We start from the raw sequence: 11,521 nt of genomic DNA on the forward strand, positions 1-11,521 counted from the left end.
ATTTCTTATTCATATGAGGAAAATGACATCAAATGCCTTCCTTATCTAAAAATTTATTTTGGACAGATAAAATATTTAAATGTGAAAAGTATAAACCAGTGAGAATGAATTTAGAAATTTATAGTAGGGAAATATTTCATAAATAAATAAAAATGCAGGCAATAAAGAATATCAATCCATCTAACCATATTAAATTGAGAAGCCATAATGAGTGGAGAAAATTCACAAACAGGGAAATTTATTTTAAACCTAAACTGTTTTGGTGTGCAGAATATATGATGAACTCCTAGGTGTCAATAAGAAAGCACTCCCACCTCTACCACCCCTCCAGCATGTAACTTAATAGAACAAGAGACCAAAAAACCTGAACAGGCAATTCAGAGATGAGAAAATACAAACGGGCTAAAAGCGTAGAAAAAAGATCAACTTATAAGTAACTAGGGAAATCCAAACTAAAACCACAATGAGATACAACTCAATACCAAGCACAGTTGCAAAATTTTTAAAAACCAGTTACTATTAAGTGTTGAAGGGCAGGTTGAACAACAATACAAAAACTGATACTCCTAGTAAGAGTATAAATTGATACGAGGCCAGGCACGGTGACTCATGCCTGTAATCCCAGCACTTTGGGAGGCCTAGGCAGGCAGATCGCTTGAGGTCAGGAGTTCGAGACCACCATGGCCAACATTGTAAAACCCTGCCTCTACTAAAAATACAAATATTAGCCGGGTATGGTGGTGCATGCCTGTAGTCCCAGCTACTTGGGAGGCTGAGGCAGAAGAATGGCTTGAACCCGGGAGGCAGAGGTTGCAGTGAGCAGAGATCGCACCACTGCACTCCAGTCTGGGCGACAGAGTAAGATTCCGTCTCAAAAAAAAAAAAAAAAAAAAAAAAAAAAAAGATACAAATACTTTGGGGAAATTTTTGACATTATCTGGTAAGCTTTAATATAGGCATATTGCCTGAGCCAGCAATTCCATTTTGCTGTTTATACCCCAAATTAAATGTGCATTCCCACATGTCTCACAACAGCAAATACTGCAAACAACCCAAATGTCCATCAACAAGAGAATGGATAAACAAGTTATAAAATACTTTGTAGCTATGGAAATGAATCATGGATATATAGAGCTACATTTATGAATCTCACAATCAAAATATTGATCAAAAGGAAACTGACACAGCCATTCATTCAGACATTAGGATTCCAACTATATCAAGGTCAAAACTGGCAAGTACAAATCCATATACAAAATATGAAGAGATGTAAATGAATGATTAACACAAAATTTGGGATTTGAGTACCCCCTGGGTATTAGGAAGGGAGGAAGGTGGGGTTGGAGAGGGGCAAGTTTAGATTGTTGATATACTGGCAATGTTCAGTGTTTAAATTGGGAGGTAGGGCACAAATACTATTATTGAAACAACACATATTATATCCTGAAACATATGTATGTGATATGCCTTATAATTGTAAAGATTAAAATGAGTGAGTGTAGAGATACTACATGCAGTCACTTTCCTTGCTTTCTTCTGCAATATCCCATTGGACACACCAGCCACCTATTTTGATTCCAGTTCAACATAATTGGTTAGTGTTTATGTCTCAAAAAAAAAAAGAGCCAATTTTCTTGTTCCCTCCTTACATTTCTTTCTTTTATACCTAGGCCAGACCTAGAAATGTATTTTCCATACAAATATCATTGCTATGTAAATAGAAATGTAACGTCACGTTCTCCCAGCAGGATTATTTACAGGAGTTCCCTTCTTCCCTACTCAGTAATTTGACTGGGAATAAACCAAAAGAGTTAACTTCCAGGGTGATTTGAAGTAGAAATATACAATTTTGGAAAGTAACAAAAAAAAACTCACATTTTTTTGTGGAGGCTGACATGTTTGAGCCAGAGAAATCTGGAGTTCAATCCACCAGAGCTCCAGGTGTGTCTGATTCCCAAGCCCAAGCTCCTGATCACCATCCCATAATTACTAAGTACTTACCTTTTTGAGTTTCAGTTTCTTCATCTGTAAAACGGTGCTTCATCTTCCTGAGTCTGTTTCCTCATCATTATCCCTGTATCACAGCGTTGTGGTGAGAATAAATGAGAAAATATGTAGATGTCAAATAGTATGGCAATTCCCCAGAAAAGTAAAAATATAATTACCATATGATCCAGCAACCCCACTTCTTGGTATGTATCCAAAAGAATTGGGTGCAGGGACTTGAAGAGATGTTTCTACAGCCATGTTCATAGCAGCATTATGCACAGTAGCCAAAAGGTGGATTCAACTGAGGTGTCCACCAATGGATGAATGACCATCTTGTATGGCCTATCCATACAAAAGAATAGTATTCAGCCTTGAAAAGGAAGAATATTCTGGCACATGCTACAACTTGAATGAACTTTGAGGACACTATGCTAAGTGAAATAAGCCAGTCACAAAAAGACAACTACTGAAGATTCCATGTATGACGTACCTAAAGTCATCCAAATTCATAGAGACAGAAAGTGGAATGCTGGTTGTCAGAAGCTGGAAAGAGGGAAAATGAGGAGTTAGTGTTTAATGGATGCAGTTTCAGTTTTGTGAGATGAAAAGAGTTCTGGAGATTGGTTTGCACAATGATGTGAATTCACTCAACAGTACAGAACCGTACACTTAAAAATGATTTAGATAGTAAATTTTATGTTGTGGGTATTTGACCATGATTAAAAAAATATATATGTACATGTCTCAATGCTCAACACATAGTAAGAATTCATTACAATCTATAATTCTGTTGTGGTTGTCGTTGTCAGCCTACTCCTTTATCGGGTTATGAGCTGGAATTCACTCTATCTTGAAGGGCATATGGCCATTTTTACTTTAGACGTGCCAAGAGCAGATGACCTAACTCCTCCACTGTGGTCATGATGCAAACAGGGGAAATTATGTAACACAAGGCTAAAATGTTTCTTCCAAAGGCCCACGGCTGCTGCTCATTGCAGGCTGAGCCTTGGATCATTGTCCATATTTCTTCCAAAATCAGTTTTAGGGCTTGCCACACTCCAGCTGTTATGCTGGTGCTGGCATCTCCATTCATAACTGACAAGGCAGAAAGTGAATTAAAAATTAATTCAAAATGCTTTGAAGGGAAATGGAGCTGATGTTCTGGGCTGACTGTTACCATTGCCTTGCATGTTCAATGCCCCTGTCTAGTTCTGGCTCAATTGTCTGGCTCACAAACCTCTTAGAGATCATGCCTGCTTGACTATCTTTTTTTTTTTTTTCATGCTTGGAGGAGGATGGAGACAGAATTCCCACAAAACAACCTATCTGATTACACTTAGGGGTTGCTTATCTTCAGAATGCCTTAAGAAATGGCTTAGAAGCCAAGCATGTCTCCCTAATATACACCAAAATGTCCAAACAGTCGTATTTTCCCCCCAAATAGGTTATTCCCTCAATGTGATGGTATGTGCAAAATGATGTCATATGCTTCTGAAAGTAGAAGATCCCCTGATCCTTTCTTTTATCCCTCCTTCTTCCTTGCTCTCATCCAAGGGAGGAGGGTTAATAGGATTGCCTAGTGCTACAGCAGCTTCACTAGAGTGTAAAAACGTCAGGCAAAGTCTCTCTTTCACTCAGCTGGAGGGCAAGTTGCCTAGTCCTGCCATCTTAGTTACCCAAGAGAAACGAGAGAGTCACACACACACACACACACACTCTCTCTCTCTCTCTCTCTCTCAGCATTCATGACTAAGCATCATGGCCATTGCCATGTTCCTATACCAAGTGTTTTATGAGATAATATCAGGACTATAAAATCTAGTTAGCTTAGGGAGAAATACAATTCCCTGCTTAGACCTTGAAGCTAGGCTTATATAACCCAATCAGCTTTTCCAGGAGCCCAATGATAAATTGATGCTTTGATTTTCCTTTGCTAATGGTCTTATGAGAATCACACCTGCAACCCCATGGGGGGTGAAGAGATGGACCAGGAAGTATCCAGATGCACTTGAATTCATTATCATCACCCTCAATCTGAACTCCTAATAGTGGATATAGACTATTCCAAATTATATCGAGAAAAAACGCTCTATGTTCTGTTGGTAATTTAGTTCAAAGATGAAGGGCGCTACAGTAAAAAGGGCAGTGTTCAACCCAGACAGCCCTGAGTTCAAGTTTGGGCTCTTCTTCTACCTGTGAGACCACACAGAAATCAATTCACCTCCGTGGACTCAGTAAGTATGTTGTAAGTGGGAAAATGAGAGAACTTAGCTCAAAACGTTGCTAGGAATATTAAGTGAAATACAGCATGGAAACAGTGGAGCCCTCCGTAACTGGCTGCTGTTAATGTCACCATGAGGACTGAGACCCAAAGTGAGAGACTGAATTGGTGCTCTGGCCAAGGGTATGCCTCAGCTTGCAGGATGAACAGTGAGGATGAGTGTCTGTGTTTCCAAGATGAGCTGTAAACAGGGGCCTGCCTACTGACTAACTTCCTGGGTGCTTGTTTTACCCTTCCAAGAAGAGCTGGTTTATAAACTCTATGCTTGCATTGATCATGGATTCCTCCGAACCATTTAACCTTTGGTTGTCCGAAAACTAATAACTTTGGAGAAAGGAAGGCAGCTGAACTCATTCTTCTCAAAATTTTACATTATTCCCGGCACCATCTGTCTTCTAGCAAAATGCTGCTTTTAGATGTGTCTGTGTGACTGGAGGGAGAAATGGGGATTTTGAGAGTATTTGCTTTATTAAAATGAAGCATCTGGTTAAAGCAAAAATAAACATAGGCTCCAATTCTGGAAGAGGATATTTTTCCTTGAAAATGTTTTCTTTAATTTTATTATTATAAATGTCCATTATAGGAAAATAAGATTAAAAATTATAAAATAAAGCAAATACATTAAAAAATTAAGAAGGAGGAAAAAATTAAAACACATATATTTCTACCACTCAACCATTATTCATATTTTGGCATACTCTTTCCAGATATTTTTGCTATCTTTCTCTCTATGCACCCATCCTTTGAGAAAAATATAGGGATGCTTCTATGTAAGCCATTTTGTATTTTTCAATTTTTTACTTAAAATGAACATTTTCCAACAAAAATAAATATAAATCCATGTCATAATCCTTCACAATGGCTGCAAAATAGCCCATTTTGTGGATGTACCATAATTTATTTAACTGGTCTGTTATGTTACATATTGTAATGGACCCTTGTTGGTTGTTTACTTGGAATTCGCGTAAGTATTTTTCTAACAGTTGTCTAATTTTTATTCAGAAGACCGTGGCTTCTCCATGTAGCACAGGGACTGTGGGGAGATCTTGCTGCACTCCTAGTTGCAGGGGCAGCACCAAACATCACATTTCACCCCCCGTGCACATTCATTCCACTCCCATTGTGGTTGTGCCGTCACCTCAGTTGGTCTAATCAATTAGACTTATCTCACTGTGACTCTTGCTTGGAATGACAGAACAGATGTTTCCCTTCTCCCTCTCATGGATGAAAGAACAAGTAGCCCTAGGAGATGTTGGCAGCTGTCTTGCAATAACAAAGGGAAGCAGGCTTAAAATGTCCTGTACTGTTGGATTCCCATGGCTGAAAACCATTGTTTCATCTGTTTTGTCCAGTTTTTTTTTTTCAGTTGTTTCAACTAGGAGGTTAAATCTGCTCTCCATTGTTCCATTTTGGTTGGAGGTGGAAATATGAAGCATCTAAATATGAAAGAGAGGACAAAATTCTAATTGCTGCTCCACAAGTCACAGGTCCTCTCATGTGACTGAGATGGGGGAGGGACAAGGCACTGCAACCGTCTCTGCAAGGCCACCTAGAATGGGTGGTGGGTTAGTTCATCAAAGGGAGGGACTGCATGCAGCAAGCAGCTGTGCCTATTTTGCCATCTTCCTGGACTGTCATGATGATTAATTGAGAATCTCTATGAATGACGACTGGCTTGGCATGGCTAGGTATGGCTAGGTAATAAACGAATGTTTGTGATTATTATTGAAAAAGATAGGCAGATTGGAAAAAAATATTGTGGTTGAAACTTGCAGAAATGTGTTAGAAAGTGGCTTTGAGACCATCCAGCCAGGTGACGGGATAATAAATCTGATTATATTGGTTGTTTGGGAGGTGTCACTCATTGGCTTGGGGAAATCATATGCCTTGGAAACTGGAAGATTCTGTTTTTGAGGGAAATATCTACCAAGGAAGATGCTCAGTGCATTCCTTCTCAGAGATCTGAAAGCAACATATAAGGGGAAGTTGAAAATACAGTAGATTTTCAGCCTAGAGAAGAGAAGACTAAATGGGGGAGACAAGGCAACAATTTGGCGTGTCCGTGGGGCCTTGGTGAAGAAAAAGGATTCTAGTCAGTTGCCTTACCCAAGATTATACAGTTACTAAGTGGCAGATCTGGGACTAGAACCTCAGTGTATCTGATTCCTAGCTTGGTGCTGAGTGACCTTGGGAGCAAGTAGAATTATTCAACAATGAAATAGGGGACTTCAAGAGATGGTGGGTTCTTTGTTCCTGGAAGTATTCAAGCAGCAGCTAAAGGACCATGTATTAGTCTGTTCTCTCATTGCTATAAATACCTGAGACTGGGTAATTTATTAAGAAAAGAGGTTTAATTGGCTCATGTTTCTGCAAGCTATTCCAGAAGCATAATGCTGGCATCTGCTCGGCTTCTGGGGAGGCCTCAGGAAACTTACAGTCATGGCAGAAGGTGAAGTAGGGGCAGGCAAGTCACAAGGCCAGAGCAGGAGCAAGAAAGAGAGGGGAAAGGTGCTACGCACTTTTAAACAACCAGATCTTGCAAGAATTCTCTGTCACAAGTACAGCACCAAGGGGGATGGTGCTAAATTCATGAGACATCTGCTCCCACGATCCAATCACCTGCCACCAGGCCCCACCTAAAACTTGAGGATTACAATTAAACATGAGATTTGGGTGGGGACACAGATCCAAACCATATCAACCATACACTATGAATGTTGTAGAGAGGATTCCTGCAGTGGGCAGGAAGCTGGATGACCTGTCCTGAGGTCGTTTCTAACTCCAAGGGTCTAAAGCTTTCTCCAAGGTTGAGTTTTCTACAGGACTCCTGGTTCTGCCTATAGCATAATATGTGACGTGCTCTTAATTTTGAAGCTACTAGAAGAAATATATCCAGCAGGAGCATACCAATTGTGCAATAAAATGAATTCATACATATTTTTATTGAATTTAGCTTCTCTGACTTCCAAAATACATTTCCTCCAGAATTTAATGGGGAATTAAAGTTACTAATTTCAGAAAAAGTCTAGGCAGATGCCAACAGTGATTCCATCACATCTTAAATAAAGACTACGGAAGAAAGAGTTACTTTATTCTCTAGATATGGGAATAATTTTGAGGGTTTTTTGTTGTGAATGTTTTCTAGCCTTATTTGAGATTCTGTAAACAATCCCTGGATTCATACAGGAAGCATGCAATTTATGGAGTCATTCCTTTCCATGGAAGGTGTGGTAGGAAGACAATACATTTGTAAAGATGTTAGTTTTGAGATTATATGGACCTAGTCAAATCTCAGTTCTGCCATTTCCTGGCTGGGTAACCTTAAACAAAGCAGTGTCCTCTTTGAGCTTTATTTTTTCTCTTTTACTTGTTGGAGAGAATCCCTTTGTCATAGGATATTATTATATTAAATGAGCTGACATATCAAAGTTCCTGCAACACAGTAGATTCCCTTTCTGAATGGCCCGCCTGTTCCATCACTGCATTATGTATAAACACTGAAAGCCCTTTAAGTGCAGGGGCAATGACTGGTTCATCTTTGTAACTGCAGTACTTGGTACCATGCCTGACCCAGAGTGAGAACAGAGTGTCCTGTAGAGTGAGAATCCAGAAGACAGAAGCCAAGCTTTAAAAAGCAGACCCAGGGTAACATTGGGAAGATACCTAGTAGAGCCCTTTTATCTGTACATAAATAAAAATAGCACAAGATACAGGCTACATAAAATAGAGAATATCAAAGACATGCCACAAATGTGAATTTGTTTACAATAAGCACTACTTACAGTGAGCACTACAATTCATTTCTAATTACCATTCTTTGCTCTCAAACATGTTTTTAGTAACCATGATCCTTGAGGTTTCAATGAAAGACTTATCAATAAATTTTTGCTTGTCAATAATTATTCCACATTATGACTACAATGGAATGAAACTAGAAATCAGTAGCAGAAGGAAAACTAGAAAATTCACAAATATGTGGAAGTTAAACAATACACTCTTAAACAACCAATGAGTCAAAGAAGAAATAACAAAAAAAATTATTATATATCTTGAGACAAATGAAAATGAGGACACAACATGGCCAAAACTTATGGGATAGAGCAAAGGCAATAAGAGGAAAGCTTTTTATGATAAACACCTTCATTAAAAAGAAGGATCTTAAAGCAACAGCCTAACTTTATGCCTCAAAGAACTAAGAAAAGGACAACTAAACCCAAAGTTAGCAGAAGGGAGGAAATAATGAAGATCAGAGCAGAAATAAATGAAATAGAGAATTGAAAAACAATATAACAAGTCAGTGAAACTAAGAGTTGGCTTGAAACAATTTTTTAAAGATGGAATCTCACTCTGTTGCCCAGTGTGGAATGTAGTGGCACTATCATAGCTCATAGCAGCCTCGAACTCCTGGGCTCAAGTGATCCTCCCACCTCAGCCTTCCAAGTAGTTGGAACTGCAGGCACACACCACCATGTGTAGCTAATTTTAAAAAGTTTTTGTAGAGATGGAGTCTCACTTTGCTGTCTAGGCTGTTCTCAAACTTCTGGCTTCAAGCGATCCTCCCACTTTGGCCTCCCAAAGTGCTGGGATAATGGGCATGAGCCACTGTGCCAGACCCATTTTTTTGTTTGTTCGTTTGTTTGTTTGTTGTTGTGTTTTTTTTAAGAGCAACAAAATTGACAAACTCTTAGCTAGAATAAGAAAAAAAGAGAAGACTCAATTAAAGAAAATCCGTGTTTTGTGAAAGGGCCATATATGCAAAGTGATCCCCAAATGCTACAGGAACCAAGAAACCAAAGAATGATACAGACAAATCCAGTTTGTCAGTAATGGGTGTTTTATTGGAGAAACTTACAGACAGAAGTGTAGTCCTGGGTGGCTGCAAGGCAGGTAGATCTCTGCACTGTTATTCCCCAGACCTAGGGCTTAAATGCCATGGGGAAAGGGGGTACATGCTCCAGGGAGATAACTAAGGGCAACCCTTCAGAACAGGCATGTGTGCTACATGCATTATGACCTATAATTTGTGCTATAACATCAAGGTTCACATGTTTGTATTCCAGGGACAGTAAGTAAAGTAGGACTCAGGAGGCATTCACAGGACTGGGGCTAATCAGAAATCAACATGGTGGATTAGCATTCAAGATAGAATCACTGTTGTCCCCACAATCAGAAATGAAAAAAAAGACATTACAATTGATGCCACAGAAATACAAAGGATGATCAGAGACTACTATGAACCATTATATGCCAATAAATTGGATAACCTAGAAAAAAATTGATAAATTCCTGAAACTTACAGCCTAACAAGACTGTATCATGAAGAACTATAAAATCTGAACAGAGAAATCAGTAATCAAAAGCTTCCCAACAAGATTAACCTAGGACCAGACTTTACTGGAGAATTTAAAAAATAATTAATATTAATTCCTCTCAAACTTTTCCAAAAACTTGAAGGAAAGGGAACACTTCCAAACTCATTTTATGAAGCCAGCATTACTCTGCTACCAATGCCAGACAAAGATCTATAAGAAAGAAAACTACAAGAACTACAACAAAACAACAACAACAACAAAAATCTACAGCTACAGCTCAGTATCCCTGACGAATATTGATGTAAAAATCCTCAACAAAATTCTAGAAAACTAAGTTCAGCAGCACATTAAAAGGATAATATGCCATGGCCAAGTGGGATTTATCCTGGAATGTGAGGATGGTTCAGCATGGGAAAATCATGTATAATACACCACATTAACAGAACAAAGGATAAAAATCACATGATCACATCAGTTGATGCAGAAAGAGCATTTGACAATATTTAAAGCACTTTTATGATAAAAACTCTCAACAAACTAGCAATAGAAGGAATTACCTCAACGTAATAAAGGCTATATGTGAGAAGCCCACAGTGAACATCACATTTAGTAGCGAAAAACTGAAAGCTTTTCTTTAAGATTAAGAACAAGGTGAGGATGTCCACTCTTGCCACTTTTATTCAAGAGAGTACTGGCTTCTAGCAAGAGCAATTAGGCAAGAAAAAGATGTAAAGTCATCAAAATTAGAAAGAAAAAATTAAAAACATTTTTGTTCACAGATGACATAATCTTATATGTGGAAAACCCTAAAGATTACACACAAAAAAATACTGTTAGAATAAACAAAATCAGTGAAGTTGCAGGAGAAAAAAAAGACACAAAAATTTGTTGCATTTTCATATACTAGTAATGAACAATCTGAAAAGAAAATTAAGAAAACAATCCCATTTAAAACAGCATTTAAAAAATAAAATACTTAAGAGTAAACTTAATCAAAGAGATTAAAGACTTTTACACTGAAAGCTACAACACATTACTGAAATAAATTAAGGAAGACACAAATAGATAAAAAGACACCCTATGTTCATGAATTGTAACAGTTAATATTGTTAAAATGCCCATATTACTCAAAACGATCTACAGATTCAATGCAACCCCTATCAAAATTCCAATGGCATTTTTTTGAAGAAATAGAAGAACCAATCCTAAATTGTTTATGGAATCTCAAAAGATTATGAATAGCTAAAACAATCCTGGGAAAGAACAAAGCTAGAGGCTTCACACTTCCTGATTTCAAAACATGTTACAAAGTGGCAGTAATAAAAAGAGTATTGTACTGGTGTAAAGACAGACGTATAACCCAATAGACTTAAATAGAACTCAGAAATAAACTCTTATGTTTATGATCAAATGATCTTCAAAAAGGGTGCCAACGTAGACCAACAAAATAGAATAGAGAGCCCAGAAATAAAGCTGCACACCTACAACTGATTTTTGACAAAGTCAACAAAAACAAGCCATAGGGAATGTACTCCCTATTCAACTAATAGTGCTGGCATAACTGGCTAGCCATATGCAGAGGAATAAAACTGGACCCTTTCTTACAGCATATACAAAAATCAACTCAAGATCGATTAAAGATTTAAATGTAAAACCTAAAACTATAAAAACCCTGGAAGATAATCTAGAAAATACCATTCTGGATACAAGCCCTGGCAAAGATTTCATGATGAAGATGCCAAAAGCAATTGCAACAAAAATGAAGGCTGACAATGGGACCTAATTAAACTAAAGAGGTTTTACATAGCAAAAGAAACTATCAACAGAGTAAAAAGACAACGTACAGAATGGGAGAAAATATCTGCAAACTATGCATCTGACAAAGGTCTAATATCCAGACTCTATAACAGACAGTGAGATTGAAACAGTAATAAAAAAA

Source organism: Gorilla gorilla, chromosome 4 (genome assembly GCF_029281585.2).
Source record: "Gorilla gorilla gorilla isolate KB3781 chromosome 4, NHGRI_mGorGor1-v2.1_pri, whole genome shotgun sequence".
In the NCBI taxonomy this organism is placed as follows: domain Eukaryota; kingdom Metazoa; phylum Chordata; class Mammalia; order Primates; family Hominidae; genus Gorilla; species Gorilla gorilla.